Source organism: Rhamphochromis sp. 'chilingali' (assembly GCF_963969265.1).
Source record: "Rhamphochromis sp. 'chilingali' genome assembly, chromosome: 17".
Classification (NCBI taxonomy): domain Eukaryota; kingdom Metazoa; phylum Chordata; class Actinopteri; order Cichliformes; family Cichlidae; genus Rhamphochromis; species Rhamphochromis sp. 'chilingali'.
The window spans coordinates 11,364,610-11,386,289 of record NC_137944.1 but is presented as its reverse complement, the minus strand read 5'-3'; the positions used below and the strand labels follow the sequence as shown (position 1 = coordinate 11,386,289).

The following is a 21,680-nucleotide window of genomic DNA, read 5'->3' as shown; positions in this document are numbered from 1 at the left end:
TTCTCATACAGCCCACAGAAACCCGTCATGCACCTACAAGCAGGAAGGAAGGGCAAAAATGGCTGAATAGTTGATGTTGTGTGTGTGAATTCTTTCAAAATAACTTACACGCCTCAGTAAGGAAACACTTTGCATTCAAGTGCACAAGTGAGGTGTGTGTTTAACAGTCAGGCAGCGTGTTTAGATGAAGCTTTAAAGATCTATTAACGCTTCAAAGTTAAGGTTTGGAGAGAAACAGGTACAGCTCTGGCTATGGCCGCTGAACCCTGCTGAGAGCCCAAGCAGTGTGTGAGGACACGAGAGGAGACAAAGAGACTTTTCCAGGAGCAGAATGGGAGGTAGCAGCGTCAGACAAGGCCAGACCATCACCAAAGATTGACCACTGAAGGAATGTTACAGCCAATTTGCCTCAGGCCCTCCCCATCCACATTCATATACAATAATAGATACCGCTGTCCCTCCTTGAAGTGAGGTGGGATGGAGAATGAAAAGAAGAGAGAGGCTGAGTGTGAGAGCAAAAGATGGAGTGCAAAGGAGGGATGGAAATCAAAGGAGGAGGTTACGATTCTCCACCGCTACCCCTCCCCCTTCTCTCGCTCTCTTTCACACACACCAGTCCGGAGGAGAGCACGGTGCCTCGTGAAAGGCCGATTGCAAATGAGCATTGTGAGTCTGCGCTGCTGACAAAGAAAAGAGGATATAATGAGAGGCAGAAAAAAATGGCAGGCAGGCAGATGTGCGGCTCGTTTAAGTTGCACTTGAATCCGTTTCTACAGTGGAACATCCTTCAGTGTGATCTTTTCTCAAGTGAAATAAAGAAGTGGGGCAGCGACTGGGGGATTTCATAGCTTATTTGTTCAGAGGTGGATAAAAAAAGACACCTGATGTGTATTTGCCTTTGCTGCGGCAGCTCGTTTTGCTGAAGCGTTGAACATGGGAAAATCTTGGGAATTAAATTGAGTTCTCCTCTGTAGTTTCTTTCTCTTTTCTTTCTCAGCACAGATTAATATATGCCTTATATTTAATGTGGTCATTAATATTTGAATACCATGACTTGGCTCCGGGGCATTTTCAAACTTGGCAAAGCAGATCTGGAAAAATTACAGCTTTATATATCAGTTTTAATAGCGGTTTTGTCTCTGTGCTTCGGCTGTCAGAGGACATAAAGGAATGTATCTGCGAGCTCTTGTTATCTGTATTTGTGTTGCGGGATGCCAATTAGCTGCCATCAAAGAGAACAGGATAGGCTTTTAGGGTTCTACATGCACTCGCAGGGGGGCTCGTGTGTGTGTGTGTGTGTGTGTGTGTGTGTGTGTGTGTGTGTGTGTGTGTGGTAGTTAGTTATTGTGGTCCCCCTCCCCCATTGAACCCCCTTTTCTAGAACTCCCCACCACCCACTACCTGTAAACAAAGACAGACAGAATATGCGTGCATGCATGCTGGCGCTCTTTGTTCTTGATGGACTGCTTGCACTGTGTTTTATATAGGTCAGAGGAGAGTGTGTATGTTTGTGTTTTTACATGTGACGATAACTGCAAGGATAGACGTGAACAGCGTGAGCATTAGAGCAGATGCCTCCACATGCAGTGAGCGTGCATTTGGCTGAATCAACATCATCTACATCAGTCAGGATGGACTTTAATTACACTGAGTAATAATGTATCTTATGGACCTAAAATTTTGGTTGTAAGAACCAGTCGAATGCTTTGTTTTACCTGTTCAGCTGACCTCTGTCCACCCTATCTGGACCAAATGAGGCGTGCTTTATCGTAATTGCATTGTTATAACTAGATTAAAAATTTCAGCTTCACAGGTGCTAAAATATGACTGTATTTGAAAATTGTTTTGACCAGTAAGGAAGCATGGGTAGAACATGAGCAGGGTTTTAAATGTAGTTAAAAAGGAGATCATCACATGCTTCAACCTGTTTTTGTAAGTCATCAATACAATATTCTAATATGACTCTAAAAATGTACCCAACCATTGTTAGGCCTGTTTGTGCAGTTGGCAAACTGACAATACTAAGCCTCACTGACAAAAATGAAAAACTACAAGCAGTAGATGTTCTTTATATGCTAAAAATGGGTTATTTTAGCCTGTTACTAGGTGGTTGCTAGGCAGCATATTGACATCCTAATGCGTGATGTAGATGAGAACCTTCAGGGGCCTAAGCTCTATCTGTGTGCAAAGTTTGTTTACTGGACTCCTGGTGGTCAAGCAGGAGTTTGTAGACAAAGAAACAAACACACAGAGATTTTGTGTTTAATATTAAAATGAAATATCCCATAATACTGATGCTCAAGACTGGCTATAGACAAAAATCCTGCCAAACAAAAACTGTCTTTGCTTATGGGCGTAAATGTGATTTGGTCAAAGCTTTTAACAGAGCTTCCTTTTTTAACACAAAAAAATTCTGTTACTATCTTCTCCACTTAATACCTTAAATAACTTAATCTCTTTTTAAATATTTATTTGGTTTTTGTATAATTTCTTTATCATTGTTGACTTGTGTAGTCAAGTCAGGGGATTTAAGTGAGAGAGGCAGCGAGAGACACAGTGTGTGTAAAACACAGAGAGTGAATGTCACAAGGACGAGGACTACTATAAAACGGTACGTAAAGGCAGTTTGAAGTCAAGTCCCTGGAGTCTCGCTGTCTTGTGATACTCCCCTCCCCTTCAACTCTCCTTCACTCTTTCATTCCACTCATTCCACGTCTGGCTGTATATTTTAGTCCACTTCCCTCTTTGCCTGCACCCACTAGCCACTGTTCTGTTCTTTAACAATAATTGTTTTCAAGTAGCACTCGAGCACCAAAACTCTTCCTTATCTTGAGCCTCAAACTCCAAACTCTCTAGTTGTGATCCAGCTCCAGTATATAAGCAGTATCTATTGTCTTATTCACCTTCATCAAACAGAAGCTATGGCATGGGCAGAAGGATGCCCTATTGACAAATAAATACTGAGAAATTGACAGTACAGTAAATTTCATGAAGTCTGCATGCCTGATAAAAATGCTTCTGATTGCACAATTTTTGCTGTTTGCTTAAGTAGAGGAAATTAGAGAAGAGTTCAGCGCCATCTTTGATGTTGAGTTCCGGGTAAGTGATTTCCACGGATGCACATCTTGCCCAATTTTTCCTTAGCACAAAACAGCAAAGCAGATTCCAGCAGATCTGGTGTCTACTGGCAGTTGTGCTGCGTTTGCAAAAGCGACTGAGCCCATTAGAGGTGCCTAAAAATGGAAACGTCATCCTCCTGTGCAAGTGCATAAAAATAGTAAAAGAAAAATTGCTCCAAATGGCAAATGAAGGCAACATGAAGCGGATGGAAGGAGCAGTGCACATACCTGAAAGTGAAACTTTACAAATAAAAGCTCCTTAAACTCCAACCTAAATGACACAGAGCCCCTAAGCAGGCTTTAAATCTGGATATAAATTCTCTATAAATATAAATTCTCTGTTAACTGAAAATGACATTAGTGTAGCAAATGCATCACTTATTGCTAAAAAAAACAGCTAACATGAATGCACCTTGATGTCAGACTGCATAATGCAGAGACCAAGAAGGAGAGTGAGAAGAGGCCAGAGCTCGTGCTGATGGTAAACTGACAGTAATAGTGATGCTTGGAATTGGGAGATATTATGTGTCTCACTCCATTGGAACATGGCCACAGAGAATAAATGAACAAGGTGACCTCTAACCCCAATTTGACCTTTATGTACACAGAGCCAATCTATATTTAGCATCAAAGTCTGCCAGCAGACCTTGACACCTCTGCTGTGCACACCGTGCTGCAGTGTGTCTCACATGGCAGAGGATGCGGTGGGTGTTTCACCGTTCCCCGTCCCACTGGGAGGGGCAGAGGCTCTTAAATGTAGGAGACTGGCTGCAGTCTGAGGTATGGGCTCAAGCTGACACAAAGAATGGAAAAAAAGAGAAACTGATGGAAGAGGATAAGAACAGACAAAAAAGAGAGCACATTTGGGACATGTTGGTGGATCCCTGGTGTGAAAGTTTGAGCTCTTGGCTGTTTTCCTGGTTTATTTCTGTCCGGTGATTTATTTTGGACTTAAAAGCTTCTTTCAGTGCTGTTTGATGTATTAAAAAAGAGTGATATATACAGTCGTACAAATCCTCGCTAAACTAATTAGTGAGGATATCTCAGTGTCTATGTGCATATTGGCGGAGGGGCGGGGGGGGGGGGGGGGGGGGGGGTGTTTCTGTGTACAATCTGGCAAGCCTGATCAAACACAGTATAAAAGTATGGCTGCCAGCATCTTAGTTTGCCCATAGAAGGGCATGCACACACACACACACACACACACACACACACACACATACACACACACACACACACACACACACACACACACACACACACACGCACACACACACATACACACACACACACACACACACACACACACACACAAGCAGCAGTGACATTTACTAAGATCTGCCATAGTTACTGTTGCCCACCTGTCCAGCTTTACAGTGATAACAGAGGCTACACAGTATCATCAACTGAGTGAAGACTGCATTAAAAGAAACAGAAATATGCTGTACATAACCAAAAGTAGTCACAGCCAGCTTAGTTCATGCTGCCTGCTAATCAAAATTTTATCATGCCTTGGAAGTGAATTTCCAGGCTTAGCTGGATTTTTTTTTCTTCTTCATCTTCAGTTTTTACTGGTTTTATGAAACAGTAGTACTCGGTTTAGGGATAGGTCATGTGTTGGGTTAAAGTTTTCAGAATGTTAATCATGGTTTGGAAATGCTTTCTTTTTTCTGGAAAAAACTAACGAAGTCCAAACTCTCCCATCGGGGTTTGAACCTTGAGTGCAGCTGAATTAAAAGCTTTGTTGGGACTAGGTCAAACTCCACCCATTAACCCTGTCATGGCACAGCCTTTCGAATGCTCTACACCACAATGCAAACACTGTCCTATGGCCTGAGGAACACAATAGAGAATCCAGGACACTCACCGGACCTCCAAATTCCAGTACCACCTTCAGGTCCAGCTGCCTACATCCTAGTACATCCCCGAGGCCCCACATCCATGCCTAGATGGATCTAAAGTTGTTTTGGCAGTACAAGGTAAACTGGTGCAATATTGGGCAAGTTTTAATGTTGTTGTGTTTTTTTAAATTATATTATTTTTATGTTTATGCTATAAACTGTAAGTCTTTGACAAAAGTAATTGCCGGATGTGGCAATGTAATGGTGTCTTGTCTCATTGCTGAAGTGTAAACCTTCCCAGGAAAGAGCTCCTAAAGTTAGCCTAAATTCCAATGTAGTTTCACTAAGGATTTCCAAACTGTAAGTAAATGCTTTTTACCATAACGTGTACCCTTACACAACAATGTAGTTTGGTACTGAAAAGGTCTTTTGGTTTTGGAAGTAGAACCATTTGCTTTCTAGCTGTAGGCTACACGCTAACAATTAAGAAAGAGTAAACGAAGGGATGAGGTTTAAGCAACGATCAAAGACATGCTCGATTACGCTGCGCATAATGGCTGCTAAAGTAAATACACAATCACTGAGTCATTCTTCTCTCACAGGGAAAGTGTTCCACTCCACAGTAAGTATATTTACCTTTAGCCTCGAACCAAACATTAGGATATAGCCTTATAGCAGACCTTATAAAGGAAGTTAGAGCCATTGCAGAGTAGATAACTTGTCTTTCACTTTTTACACACTAATTGCAACACAGTATTGCTTCCTCTCCCCTCGCTCTGCTCTCTTTAGCCTCCCACCAGCATAAATTGATTTCACCTTTCATTTATTGACCTTAAATATGACCAGAGGGTGAGCAATTGGACTTTTCGTTGGTGTTAGTGGAGGCTCATTGTTCTCATCAACAGACAACAGACCACGGTGTTATTGTAAACCCAAGGTGAGCGTAACTAAAGTAATCTGATTACATCATCTTTCGCTACCACAGAAGAAAACGAGTTTGACAAGCCAAGTCATGTCGAAGTTAGAAGCTGGAGAGGATTCACTGTGGCTCGTCTCTGTGTCTTCCCGGATTTAACAGCACAAATTTCAAAGAGTTTCAGCAGAACACCCATAACAAGGATGATAACAGAGTTTAATAAGACTTCGCAGCAGTTTTCAGAAGTGCAATCAAGCATTGAGAATAAAGCAATATCGATGACCTATCAGATCCCGGCTCCCTAGTCACAAAGAATTAAATCTCACTGGCTCCTGAATCTAGTTTTTTACTGATTTAGTGGATGAATTCAGGACGTGTTACATTAGCCCTTTTGATAACTTGTTAGTCGAGATTTTTTACCCTCTAATGGGCCTTAAAGTTCTTATAATTTCTCCTGTTCGTTTCAAAATGTCGTGAGAAAATTCCTGAAGAACACCTGAATTACTCTAAAACAAGTTGAACGCGTTGATTTCATTTAACTAACAAAATTTCTTATCTTGTTAGCAAGTCTTTAGCAAGTCCTTTGAGGACACGTTTTTTTTAGTCTTGTTGGTTTACATGGACGACCATGAGCAATATATGGAGCGAGACTAAGTTTATTGAATATGAACGTTATCGGAAAAATAAGCAATAGTTTGCTGATGCTTTGGAGTTGATTTTGATTTCAAAACCCAAACTGTATCTTTTTTCCTGTTCTGGAAATGACTTTGCAGAATATGACTGAGAACTACCAATACGAATGAAATCAACTAATTTGTTGGCGTATTCATTCGAAACCTTAAGAGAGAGTGGTAAGGAGTTTTTGTTATATGTGGGCACACATGTTAGTGTTTCCACTAGTTTTCATTGTTAATACAAAGCTATTGTGTCTTGATAGTCTGTAGGTGCTACATGGACCTTTGCAGGCCCAACGGCTGCTTGTGTTGATGTTTGTGCTGTTGGTGGTCTACTAGCTTAGCCACAGAGAATCTAGATATCATGATAGACAAAAAACTTCTTTGCAGTAGAGTGTTGAAAACATTTATAACTGCCCACAGCAGCCACTGTTTGTATTTCTCGTCTGTGCTTTTTTAAATCTTTGATGGGCTTTGGGGTTGGTTTGTTTTTTTCACTTGTTTCTCTTTGTGGTGATGTTTGCTGTGGCTCTCTTTCCTGTTCGTGCGCACTTTTGGACGAATTCAACCTAAGCATAATCTATGCTGACTTTTTTGTAGGACGGTGTCAAAGTGCAGCCTCTGTATTGTTTAAATTCACATAATCCCTGTCTTAGGCGTGAATCCAGACCAAGACCCTGAATCTGACTTTACTCTACAAACATAAAAGTGTTGTCTATCTTTACAAATTACTCTCAGCAAGAAAGGAAACTATGCATATGTTCCAGTTTGTCAAGCTACTTAAGAGTCCTAAGACTTTAAGACTGAATTAATAATGGTGGTATTTACATTTTGTCTTTTATCTCACAAGAGTTTTCTGACTAATACTGGATTTAGTAAACGCTCTTCTTTCATACTGCCCTCCAGCATCCTACGCCTACACCTCTCGTCCCACACCCTCTGTTCCTCCACCCAATGCCCCTTTAACAGGATCATCTCTGCTCGCAGGAAGTAATCCATAATTCCTGACAATACTGGATTAAATACTACAAGATTAGCGGCTAGAGACAGCTCAAATCTCAAATTCCTCAATTATTTCAGCTCTGTCTATGACACCAATCTGACTTCTGAACTCAAATGATAACAAAAGAAGACCTCAAATGCAAGCATGAGAGCTCAAGTGACAGATGTTGAAGTGACAGATGTTGCTGTTGGACAGATGGGCAGGGAAGTCAAATAGATTAGAAGTGGTGAGATAAAGTGTGGGCTGTCACACATTTTGAGAAAGCTTGTGTGGCCACATGGGCAAACATATGGATGATGGTGTACTTTAGTAAAAGGATTGACTGAGAATGGTTGTACTTTCACGTGTTTGTTTGACATCGTAGAAGGCTATGCTTTAAAACAAAAAGCCAAAATATACTTTTAAAACACTGTTTTGCTTTCCAAAGGCACTGGTGGGGCAAGTGTTTAATTCTGGGCTTCAATTTGGGCTTCGACAAGAACCATTTCAAAGCATCATGAGAGGATGAGCAGAAAATTCACAGTGACTTGATTTGGATAGCTCTCTTAATAAACTTACATGTAGTACAATATGTATATCATGTACTTCCTTTCATACTGCATGAAGTTCAACAGAGTCCTGTAGTCAAACTGAATATGTCAACTGGTCCACTTATTGGAAGTGACAGTTTCAGAGTTTGACTGTCACTGAAACGCTAGCTGCTGCATTTTGCAGCCACAACTAATACTACACTGAAGACAACACTAATATGCACAAACTCCAACAATGCCACAAACATACAGAAGATGTCAGCCAGAAGATAGACGCAGCCAGATGTCAATGGCATTTATAAGCCCCAACATTAGCATTTTGACTGCCACCATGTTAGCTTTTCCAAAGCAGAAGTATATTTTGACAAACACGGTGACTAAACTAGGGATTTTAGTGCGAAATGTGGGTATGAATGTGTACTTCATTGCAGACCTTATCATTTGGTGGATAATTTCATTAAAAAGGCTCCAACACACATAGACAGCAGCAAGGTCCAGTTAAGCTATTTTAATTATATGCTATAGTAGCCTATGTCATAAACCTGTCAATCAGAGTGGTGAGCCTCCAGTTTCAGCCAGTACAGTTGTTATGAAGTAAAAAACTATCAACACTGCATAAAGCCTTTTTAATACTGCTCCCTTAGACGATTTATTATGAGAGCTTCTTGGTCTCTGGGAAGCTTGCTAGCTAACTAGCTAGTACTAGCATTGAGTTTACAGCTACAAATAAAACAAATGTTTGTGTGAAGACACCTTACAAAATAAGAGAGTGCATGTTTGAGATGTAATCACTAACTTCCCTGACTTTCACTTGTTTTAGGCTAGGCTACTACTAGCTAACTAGCCACTATTCTGTGCAAAAATGTTTTGACGAAACACTCTTTCAGGCAGAAACTCTGTTCACACTTTACAAAAGTGAGAAGATCAGAAAACAAGACTACAATTACTCGTACTTTCCCCTTTTTCCTTCCTCCTAACCTTAAATAACCTAATCTTCTACCCCCACTCCCTTAACATGTGCTAACCAACAGACTGGAGCTGTTAAGGTTGCATGACTCCACAGTGAAATACATGACAGGAAATAATGTATGGCTGTGACCCTGAGGTTATTGCAGTGATAAGGTGAACACCAATAACTGCACATATTGTGGAGGAGAAAGGACAAAAATAGATAAGGTGATGTCTATTACGAGAACCTCCTCCGCCGTGACACCCAAGCCCCTATTCCTGTCTTCTGCCTTGTCGAGGCTAATAATCCTGACACATGGAAAACAGCCTGATGATGCCTCACCTCGCATGGACAGACGAAACAGGACAGTGTGAGACACACACACACACACACAGTGCTAATCCTCCGCAAGACAGCAGGAGAGAGTGATCGTGCAGCGCTGGAAGCCACCACCGCACACTGTCAACACCATTTTGCAGCGAGCATTTTGACTGGATGAGAGAGAAGGAAGTGTCAGAAAGTGGCAAGCTGATGAAGACTGATGGGAGGAGTGACTTACTGAGAGCAAGGAATTAATAAATTAAGCAATAATGAAGAAGAGAGAAGAAGACAAAGAGAAAAAGATATGGGAGAGAATGGGGGAGAGATATGGGGGAAAGTGTGGGGGGGGGGGGGGAGACAAAAGAGTGACAGAGAAGGAGCGAGAGGAGAGCAGGGGGAAATGCAAACGGGCATGTTTCTATGGGCGCTCAGGAAAGATTTGGGGTGAGGGATTCTTGCATCATCGTGGCGAGCCAATGAAAAGGCTCCGTTAAAATGTTCAAAGGGAGTGTCCTAGCAACAGCGGAGTAAATACCATAGCAGCCACCATTCCACCTCAGACTGAAAAATCCTGCATGCACGCAAACACACACACACACACACACACACACACAATTTGATTAACACATTGGTATGCTTTATATATAGATATAAATAAACTGATTCGCATTGAGCAGTTTTTGTCTAATGTTAAAGACATGTTTTAGTTAAATATATTTGTTTATACAGTTTTACCTCAGTCACTACATGTGCTACAGTGATAAATATAATAATTGTTAATAAATACATCACATATTGTACATGTCATACTTTCAAATATGTATGCACCTGTACAGTATAATAAAGTCCTACATATAGATATATTATAGAACACTGGCCACGCACACATACGCATTCATGTGTGTCATTTGTATGATTGGTATACATACATTGGTATGCAAACCAATTTATGCATGCAAACTTAAATTACAGTGAGTCATTCATTATCATAATCATAACCACATTCCTAGCGGCTGCAGCAGGCATGGATTCAGCCTCATACTTGGAATTACACACCTTTCATCTCAGTCCACTCTTACACACATGCTTTCTCTTTCTACCTTGCTTCAAATGCATCTGTCCATCCACACATCACCCCTCCTTCCCACACACACACACACACACACAAAAAGAAGACCTGCAGAGTCACATGGTAGCTTCACTCTTTCTGCTCCAAATGCACACCTTTCTCATTCACCAGTTGTTTTCCTACATTTGAAAAGTCCAAACATCCTTAGCCCTCATTCATTCATCTTTCCATTCAGTTTTTTTCCCCTCCATCCATCCTTTCCTTCCCTCCTCCCTGTTATCCACTCCAGTCGCATGCACCCACCCCTTCTGATCAGCGTTGCAATTCTGAGGCTATTGTTTTTAGCAGGTCTGTTTGCAGAAATGACCGGCCTGAGCTTGAACCTCAAACACCTCATCTCGCTGCATAAAGCCAGGCGCCTTTTGTACGCGTCGACAATTAGATGATATAACGCGTGTGCGGTGAATGGATCTCAATGTGCGAGAGGCCATGCCTGGCATGCAATTTATCCACATTGTTCCCACAGTTTCAGTGTAATATACAATGCATGTGCTGCAATGGTTCTAGGTCACATATGTCCTATGACCGAGCCACCAACCTTCACAGGAAATTTGCACACATGAGCTCTCCTGATGGTTTCCAACATGCAGAGCAGATCCCTGATGGTGTGTGTGTGTGTGTGTGTGTGTGTGTGTGTGTGTGTGTGTGTGTGTGTGTGTGTGTGTGTGTGTGTGTGTGTGTGTGTGTAGAGATGTGTATATGACTGTGGCAGTGACTGTGGCGCTCTGGCTAAGCACTGCAGTGAAAGAGGACAAGTCCCAGTTGACCAGCCCCACATGCTCCCTTCCTCCCGCCTTACTCCACAGGGGGGTTCTGACCCAGGCTAGTCTTTCCCATCCGGTCCATCTACCCTGCTAAAACTAACCACCCAAGTCACCCACCAGCCTCACTCCAAAACCTGACCCACATGCCTCCTCCATCCTCCTTCTCCAGCCTCTCTTTAAGGTGAAGGGTGGGACTATCCGATCCCCTTCCTGTGCTGAGTGGACAGAACGTTGGTGAGAGGTGAAACGAAGGGAGAGGGAAAAAAAAAAAAGAGCTCAGCTTACCGGCTCGGCGTGCAGGAGGGAGGATGATGCCTCTGACTATGCTCTTCCTGCCTCCTCTGCTGGACCGAGGTGAAACGGAGATGGATGCAGAGAACAAAAGGGAAGGATGGGAGGGAAAAAAGAAGCAAAAACAGCCGCTGTCGGCTTGCGGGAAAATGAAGCGAGGAGAAAGAGCGCAGAGGATGCCAGAAGAGGAAGAAGAAGACAAAGTCCCCGCGCTGCTTTTCTCTCCCTCTCTCTCTCTCTCTCTTGTTTTCTGTGTGGATCCTTTATCCTCGTGAGCCAGAGGGTTGTGGATTCACCTAAACACTGAGCACACGCACTGCCTCACGCCACACAGCCCTCCCTCTTCCTCTCTCTCTCTCTCTCTCTCTCTCCACTATAGACAGCAGCTGCTGGTCTATGAGAAATAGAACGCTATGTCCCCCTCCCTCTGTCCTTCTCCTCCTACCTCTGTCGCTCACAAAGACCCCCACCACACTCACACTCAGCATATCCTCACAACACCCCCTCCCCCTTTGACTAACATCTCCCACTAGCCTGCTGGCAACAAGAGGAGGGGGCACTGCTGTGTGAGTGTGTGTGAGACACAGAGAGTGCAGAGTTGCATTGTGTTTGACATTGTTCTAGTGGCAGAGTGACTTATTCTGTCCGCACGGTGAGAAAATGCACCGCGATGAGCAGGGATGTGCATCGGGGGTATTTTTTGCAAACTGTGTGGGTGACTGCTGAGCATCACTCGCTGCCACGTTGCAGAAAGGGAAGGAAATTCACATTATTTGTGGTTATGGGTAGCGGGAGCACGAGGGTGTATTTATTTACAGCTAGGCCGAAGTGTACATAAGTGTGAACAAAATGAGCTCCTATTTATGAAACTTTGAGCATCATGGGCACCTCTTTCGCTAGAACGCCTACGAAGTATGTGGTTGACTGTGTGCGTCGTCACTTTCCTCTGTGCTCTCGTCCTTCAGCAAGAATTTGGCCTGGTGAAAACTCCCAGTAGGGAACCTTACTTCGGGGTCACAGCCTGTAGGTTAAATGAGCCGTGGCTAAATTGTCACTCAGTGTGCTTGTCCTTGTGGGTGTGTGTGTGAGAGTGGAGAGAATGCCTATTATCTGGTGGTCTTGTACCCAGATCAGTGCTTGTGGCATCCCCCTTTTTTTTGTTTGTTTTATTCTGTTTTTTCTGTACAAAAATTTAAAGGCGTGATGCTGCGATGCAGAGTGAGGCTACAATGACCTGCTGCCCTCTTACAGTCAGGTTATGTGAGGAAATCTGACTTGACCAGTGGCCATTATTGATGTTCTGACCATGGCTGCAGTTAAAAGCCTCATGGGTCATATAAGGACACTTGTTCTCTGAGAATGAGAAGCTTACACTCGCATACAGAGACTTAAAAGTGCTTCATAATGAGTTTATTCACCCCTTTTGAAAGCCCACCCATCCATCCATCCATCCATCCATCCATCCATTTTCTTCTGCTTATCCAATTCAGGGTCACAGGGGAACTGAAGTCTATGCCAGCGAGTGGTGAAGTACACCCTGGACTGGTCATGAACATTTGGCAGCCCTTTTGAAAATCATGAAACAATTTTAAGTCCTAGTATGTACAGATGAGGACATAATTATTAGCCTCCCCATGGATTTTCCAAGACCTGTTAAACAGAACAAGTAATTTTTAACACACCTGTTCCAAACATCCTGGGGTTTTTTCACACAGAAGGAAAATAATGTCACAAATAAACTGAAACTACCGGGGTCAGAATTATTAGCTGCCCTGATGCTAACAGTCAGTTGTGCATCCTTTTAGCTGGATAACGTCCTGCAGTTGTTTGTTGTAGTTTTTAACAAGTCTCAAAATCCCAGCCCATTCGTCTTTGGTGAATATCTCAAGCTCCTCCAGATAAGATGGTCTTCTGGAATTGACCTTAGTCTTCAGTTCATCCTGCAGATTTTTAATGATTCAAGTCATGGACTTTGTGCAGGCCCATCAATAATTTTCTCTTTGGTGTTGGAAAAGCGATGTATATTATGGTTCATCATGTTGGAAGACAAAGTAATGACCCTGAACCAGTTTTGCTGCGGATTGCTTGATGTTTCCTTTGGAAATCTTCACATATCCTTCTTTCCACGAGATTCCCTTTTCAGAAACTCTGAAGCGTCCCCACAACATAATACTCCCACCACCGTGTTTCACTGTGGGGATGGTATTCTTTGGGTTGCCCGGCTTCTTTCTCCAAACATAAGCAGCACTCTGTGGCTCTGAAGTCATCTGATCAAACGACGGATTTCAAGTGTATTCCAGTATTGCATAATCATTCCCCAGGTTGTCTTTAGCATACTTCAGTCTGACTTGAAGGTGTCTCTTCTGTAAAAGTGGGGCTTTCCTTGTTCTGCAACCTCACAGTCCATTCTTGTGTAGAGTTCCAGTGATTCGCTTCTTTGAGACAACTGACTTGGTTAGGTTGTTTTTATACTGTCTTGGCAGTTGTTCTGAGGTTTTTAGGCACATCTCCAACTAGTTTTCTTTTCTGGGTCTATTAAACCTTCCAGTTCCTTTCTCTGCCAGGCGTGTTCTCCACAGCGTGGCTCTGTTTGATTTCTTGATGATATTTTCACTCCAGTTCTTGACACTTGGAAATACTTAGATAACTTTCTTATATCCATATCCTGCTTTGTAAGCATCAATTATTCTTTTTCTCAAGTCTAAACTGATTTATTTTGTTTCTGACATGATGCTTTCTCAAGTGACAGCTCAAACCCGTGCTGAAGTTTTGTACTGTGTGTAAATTGGAAGATAACCCTTGCTTTTAACTTTTAAAAGTTTTGAGCATCACAAAATTAAAGCACATCACTACACAGCAGTGGTTTGTGCTATGGCTCAATAAAAAGATCCATTTTTCAGGGGGCTAATAATATTGACGCTGTTAACTTGTTTTTGTGATGTGTAACTTATGTAGACCACTTGAACCTTGATGACAGTTTTACAATGTGTTGTTGTGTCGGTATTAAAAATAGACCTTACCTTACTGGTATTGTAGGTGACCAATGTGACAGAATTGGCAACCTTAAAAAAATGGGACTGCACGCATTGTATCTGTTACAGGTGCCCCAAGCATTGAAGAGGTTAAAGCAAACGTTGAAGCGAAACCCTAGAAATGTGAGCCAAACTTTGACTTGGCCAATCAGATGGAAGATGTCAAAATAGCATTTGACATTTGAGGTAACTATAAAAAAAAAACTTGCCTCACTCATTTCTGGTGGAGGTCTACGCAGCACAGCTATCTGTGTGATCATTTCTTTCATCTTAAGTAGCATGCTAGCATTGTAGTAGCTAATAATACCATCTTCTAGCATAGCAAAGAGAGCAGCAAATAACAGCGCTGTCTTTCTGCACATTTTCAAACCCTTAATGTTTTGTACATTATTGATAGGAAAGGATCTTTGTGAGTCAGTCCAGTAAAGATACACCAAAGCTGTACTCCTCACACCTCTGCATGCCTAAATGTAAACCAGAGTTGAACCTCTAACAAGTACACAGGGGGTCTTCCTGTTGTGTGGTTCTTTTTTTTTTTTTTAAATGACATCAGAAACAGCAGTATGCGACAGTTCATCCTTTGTCATTTTTTTTTTTTTTTTAATAAATAGGACAGGGGGAATGAATGAGAGAAAGAGGGGGAGAGAAAGAAAGAAAACCAAAGGGGAGAAGAGACGGTGAGAGGGGGGGGGAAGAGAGAGAAAAAAAAAAAGAACTCCTGGGTCACCTGTATGGAGAAAAAAAAACAAACAAACAAAAAAAACAAACAGAGGAGACAGCAAACAACAAAGAGCAACATAATAATAGAGAAAACAAAGCACCATCACAATAAACTAGCTAGCCATAGATATCAATATTTACTAAGTAATAAACGATATTGTGCAGCACGCAAGATAGACAGCGCACAGTGTGCTTTGAGGCAGCAGCCAAGAAAGCTTTAGTCCGCGTCTGTGAATACCCATGTGTGCATACCTGTGTGGATCAGCATGCTTGCATTCCAAAGGTTTCTCCATGTAATGATCTGCTAGGGAGTGTGGGGGGGCCACAGCCCCGTCCTCCAGGGTGTGAAGCGGGTATGGAGGAGATCAAAACTCCAGACATCCAGAGGCCCCCCTGTTGTGTGGTTCTGCCTGAGAAGGTCTTCTTCTTTCTTCTACTTTCACATTTGCAAATATTCTCCATCATTACTTAAACACACTCAAGAGCTGGCAGCTTGCACACCTTCTCTTTCACAATACATTCACACATTTATAACATCATATATAGTATTGCATAGTCATACCAGATATGAAGGTTAGCAGGCCCCAAAAAATGTTGCCACCAAGCATTAGACATCTACAGAGGTTGTTTTCTGGGCTCCGTCTGCTCGGTCAGTCATGACGTATAAAAGTCGTCAGTTTATGTCTGAAATTGGTTGAAAGGTTAAAATATCTATATATCTATATCTATATATGTGTGTGTGTGTGTGTGTGTGTGTGTGTGTGTGTGTGTGTGTGTGTGTGTGTGTGTGTGTGTGTGTGTGTGTGTGTGCATATTAGTGCTGTCAGCGTTAATCTCGTTACAATGATGTTAACACCATAATCACATTAACGCTGGCTTGAGCTCAACCTAATTTCAAAAATAAAATAATTTCTGGTAAATTTTCTCTTTATTGTAGAGCTAAAATACATCTTAACAGTATACACGAGGCACTTTCAGCCCCTTCATTATTTCCCACGAGACAGCCACATTAAATAGATCTGCTGTTTGATACTGGTTTTACAATTCCCAGCTGCCTTTCCTGGTGCAGCTGTTCCATTGATCTGGGCTTGGGACCAGTAACAGAAGTACACTAGCCAGACTTTCTAGTATATTTTTTAAACAGGGCTTGAGCAGCAGTTTTTAGCAATTAGCTTCATCTTTCTATCTGACCAATTTTAGAAAAATGTTTTTGGTTTTTTTTTTGGGGGGGGGGGGGGGGGGGTTGGGGGGTGAGGAAATAGGTCATTTAACACTGACCTATTTCATTCAAGCAAAAAAAGGAGTCATAACTCAATGGATGAGAACAATGAACAGTGTCAGAAAGTCGTGTCTGTAAGAAACAAGAAGGGAAAAAAAGCAAAGACCTGACAAAGGATCTGAGAGATGTATCTGGTCCTTCAGTTTGTCATCTGCTCACCAAGGCCTCACCAGAAAGGTCTCAGTGGAAGAGTGGCTGTCATTTTTGTCTTGTATACTGTATTTCCATGTATGTTTGCACCCATTTCTCCTTTTTGTTCCCAAGCAAAATATAAAGCAATGAGGTGTGTTGCAGGATTTTTGGACAATACTGTAAAAAAGACATTTATATCATCTATATATGTCTCAGTATGTGTTGCAAGATCATTTATTTGCATAAACTTTAGACAGTTTAGATGTATTGGCCCCTTAAATGATCTGAAAAGACGTGAAACATCTTTTACATCATCGTGAAACTTATTTAGTTGACTTTTCAACATGTTTTTGCTCATCGGTTTATGTGAAAATCTAAAGCGTATTGACTATGAGCATTAAAGTCTCCAGGCAGACACCCAAAGAAAGTCATGGCAGAAGTGCATATATCAGGATACACCTGTGCCACGTGTTGTCCACCACAGAGTAAAAAGCTCATCATGGACGTAGGGCTGCAGTGCTTCCTGTTAGCTGAAGAACCATCTCCATCACCATTTTTTTCATCAGTAGTGAGCAAGTTCTTCAGCTTGACAGCACAATGCTGGTAGGAGAGTTTGTCTCCTGTGAGGCTTAAGAAAAAAGAATCAACGTCAGAGAGTCTTCATGAGTCACTCGAGCTCATTGAGTGGGAGGTTATTATAAACCTGGTGTGAGACTTATTATGATGATGCACCTTGGTCAGTTATGATTTATTTAGTGACAGTGTCTGGTTCCCCTCCTTACTCAGGTAAATGAAATTTACTCCAATGTTAATGAGCTGTGCAGTAAATTCAATCCAGCATCGCAATAAAAGACCCAAATGCAAAAACCTAAGTATCCTCGGGAATTACACTCGAAAATGAAGCTTCAAAAATAGCATCTGTTGATGGCGGTGTGTAGCAGTGTCAGCGTGATGACACTGGTTTTTCTGAATTTTCTTCTTCCCTTATTACAACCAGCACCACCGCTTTTAATTTCTCATCTCAGAAAAGACTCTGATCATTCATTAACAGGATCTGGAAGGCTTTCAAACAGTGAAACACTCCAGTTTCACAGTTGTAACAAGCCCGACCACCACCACCCTCTGGCCTAATGACTCAAATATGCACAGGAGCAGATGTTCTCTTTGAAACCAGAGAGGATTGGAGAGTCAGTTTTGCCTGTTGTCTGTTAATAAACATTGTCTTTGATGGGAGGCTTCCTACTGATCCCTCACAACCAGCTGAACTCACCGGCTAAAAGATCAATTCAAATCTCAGCACACTGTGAAAAAGGGCTCACTCAGATCAGTGTCTTTCTCTGTGTGTGTGTGTGTGTGTGTGTGTGTGTGTGTGTGTGTGTGTGTGTGTGTGTGTGTGTGTGTGTGTGTGTGTGTGTGTGTGTGTGTGTGTGTGTGTGTGTGTGTGTGTGTGAACAGCAGAGAGTGTAGACCCCGGCTGAGACACATGATCATCACCTGATCTGCGTGCGTTGCTCCAAGAGGCAGCGGCTCTGCAGTGAAGGAGACCAAAATGAATAAATAACTCGTATCCAAGGATACCGAGGGAGGATGATGAGTAAGTCAATTTGCATAAGCTTCTGGGGAAAGTTTGCTTCCAAAGATACCTACTGTATACAGTCTCTTAGTTTGCTAAGCTGCCCAGAGGTATTTGAAGCTCTGCATCTGGTAATCACCATGTTTAACTCCTTTCAGTTCATCCGTGGAATCGAAAGCCTTCGCAGTCTGTTTTCCTACATTGATTGGAAGGCAAAAAAGGGCCTTTCCCATATGGAAAAGAAATAGAAAAAACTTATAAAAGACTTGCATCAAATGTGGCCTACTTCATATAGTGAATCATTTAAGACTTATATGATTTACTCATCAAAGTGGCCACTTTCATATATTGTTTTTGTAAGTATCCAAAACATACAAGTTTCATTTATATAATTTTTCTCGGGATCTTATATCTGTTTTCACTCTTGTTTGGTTTTCAAACAAGTTTCACACAAGACAGATACAAACTTTATAATATTTATATACATCTTTTCCATATGGGAAGACCAGTCCACGATGCACAGAGAGAGATACGGAGGTGAAATATTTATACCGTAGCATAACTGCCAACCGACACAAGGTGGAACAGCTTGGATTATTTATACAGTGTCTGATTTTTTTTTTTTAGGTCAGTCGACCTGTCTTGCTTGCCACTGCATGAATGACACAGACTGCCTGTGGTGTCTGAGTTAAGTGTCCATAAAGGCTTGCTTCATGAATTATAAGGAGATGTAAAGTGCACAACTCACATTAGGTGTAAAATGTGGGGTGATGCTTGTGGTGAGGAAATATGAGCTGAGGAGACTTTAATACAGAAATGTCACAACATGCACACATTTCACCAGAAAGGTTGAGTTGTTTAGATTCTTTTTAAGCACCTTGAGGCAACTGTTGTTGTGACTTGACACTATATAAATAAAATTGAATTGAATTGAAATGAAGGAGCCTATGAGGAGGGATCTAGCTCTAATTTGTCCTACATCTGGAACACCTCACCGTGGAGACACCCAGGAGGTATCCTAGTCAGATGCCTGAACTACCTGAACTGGCTCCTTTTGATGTGGAGGAGCAGCAGCTCCACTCTCAGCCTCTCTCAGAGGTCTGAACTCCTAATCTTATCTCAAAGGGAGAAACCAGCCATCCTACGGAAAAAGCTAATTTCTCCAAGTTGTATTGTTGACTCGTTGTTTTGGTTACTACATAGAGCTCGTGACCTCAGGTGAAGGTAGGGATGTAGATCAAGAGCTTAATTTTTATTCTCAGCTCTGAGACCAATCCAACATCCACATCACTGCAACTGTGACCCCAATCCATCTGTCCATTTCCAGCTCCTGTCTCCCTTCAGTCGTGAATGATACCACGAGATACTCAAACACCCCCACTTGAGCATTAACTCATACCTGACTCTGAGTGGGGACTCCACTTCACTAAGAACCATGATTTGGCCCCAGATTTGGAGGTCCTGATTCTCAGCTTCAAACCGCCCCAGAGGCAGCTGGAGGCCACCACCTGATGAAGCCAACAGCACCATATCATCTGCAAAAAGCAGAGATGAGATTCTGAGACCACCAAAGTGGAAGCCTTTCGTCACCTGGCTACACCCAGAAATCTTGTCCATAGACCCTATGAACAGAATAGATGTATAAGGGCAGCCCTGGCAGAGTCCAATATCCACCAGGAAAAAAGTCCGACTTTTTGTGCGGACAAAGCCCCTGGAATGGTTTTACAGGAACCAGACACCCCATACTCCCAATTCAAACCCCAAAGGACAATCCAAGGGACATAGCTGATTGCCTTGTCCAACTCAAAGAAGGGTACGGAGGAAGCCAGAGAACCCAGTGAGAACCAATGCAAACATGGGGAGAACATGCAAACTCCACACAGAAAAGCCCCGGCCAGATGGTGGAGTCAAAGTCCGGACCTTCTTGCGGTCACGGAAGGCTAATCACTGCACCACCGTGCTGCCCTACACTATTATTTTATTTAGGTTAATTTTGACCTGAGATGGCTGAGATGACCGTATTATTCATATCCCTCCTCATCCCTATGGTAGAGAGGCAACACCAGGAAAAACGTTTTTTGAGAGCAGGGCTCCGTACTGTAAATTAGCTTTTGTACATGTAGCGTTTCATGTCCACTTTAAGTAGAAAAAAAATGAGTTGTTAACCCCAAAGAAGTCCCTCAGCAAGATCAATGACACAGCAATAGCAACACTGATTTAAGCCACCGTAAACTTCTGGTCATATGAGAATAGGACAGGTTTACCAACAAAGACTGTAAGTCTACTGAATTAAGGAAGGGTTTACTTTATTTCTAATCACTTGCAAGAGGAAGAAGAAACATCAGTGCTTAAATGGTAAATGGCCTGCATTTGTATAGCGCTTTTCTAGTCCATAGGACCCCAAGGCGCTTTACACTACATTCAGTCATTCACCCATTCACACACTGGCAATGGCAAGCTACGTTGTAGCCACAGCTGCCCTGGGGCGCACTGACAGAGGCGAGGCTGCCAGACACTGGCGCCACCGGGCCCTCTGACCACCACCAGTAGGCAAACACGGGGTTAGTATCTTGCCCAAGGATATTAGGCATGCAGCCTAATATCCTGGGATTGAACCTGGAGATCGAACCACCGACCTTCTGATTAGTGGCTGACCTGCTCTGCCACCTGAGCTACAGCCACCCCCCCCCCCCCCAAAAAAAAACCCCAACTAAAATTAAATACAGCAGTAACAGGAAAGTTGTTTAACATGCTGTTCATTTACATTTTACATATGACAGCCTGTAATATATTGCCTTCATTTGGGGTGAGATTGAATAATTAGGTTATGTAATCATACTCAATTGTGTTGTGTGATCAGGTTCACCCAGTCAAAGGGCGCCTTATTCCTCTCATCAAAATCTGAGTCCTGGACCAGTCACGTTGCACCATACTGACATGCACCACACTGAAGCCCACACTCTCCCTCCATGACTCTCACCAGCTGAATTTTAGACTTCTGTATCGATGAGTATGTGGGCAGCTGGTGAGCTGGCATCATGCAGATACTGCTTAGAGCAGAAAATGGAAGCTTTGTGAACGTATATAATCAGCGTGGACCAACTTTTGGCTTTTAAAATGAGAGGTAAACGATGTTGTGAAGCTCTTTGCCTCTTAAAGCCTCGACCTGACGTGCAAGCCTCCCGACTCCCACATTCGTTCACCTGCCTTTCCTCACCATCATCTCTCTACAGCCTCTATCCTCTTCTTTCTCATCCTTCCTCCTCCTCTCTTGTGCCTATTTCTGTCATGGTAAATGGTAAATGGCCTGTATTTATATAGCGCTTTACTAGTCCCTAAGGACCCCAAAGCGCTTTACATATCCAGTCACCCACCCATTCACACACACATTCACACACTGGTGATGG

The 21,680-nt window shown here is 42.4% G+C and overlaps 1 protein-coding gene across 3 annotated transcripts in view; it reads right to left on the bottom strand.

Annotated features, from left to right (window-relative positions):
• fam49al (family with sequence similarity 49 member A, like) overlaps positions 1–11,897 on the bottom strand; it is a 39,351-nt gene extending 27,454 nt beyond the window's left edge. The window contains exon 1 of one of the 3 annotated variants that reach the window (XM_080863972.1): positions 11,532–11,897. The gene's annotated coding sequence lies outside the window, so the exon portion shown is untranslated. The remainder of the gene's footprint in view (positions 1–11,531) is intronic. The other 2 variants (XM_080863971.1, XM_080863970.1) reach the window with 2 other exon arrangements.
• Between the last annotated feature and the right edge of the window lie 9,783 nt (positions 11,898–21,680).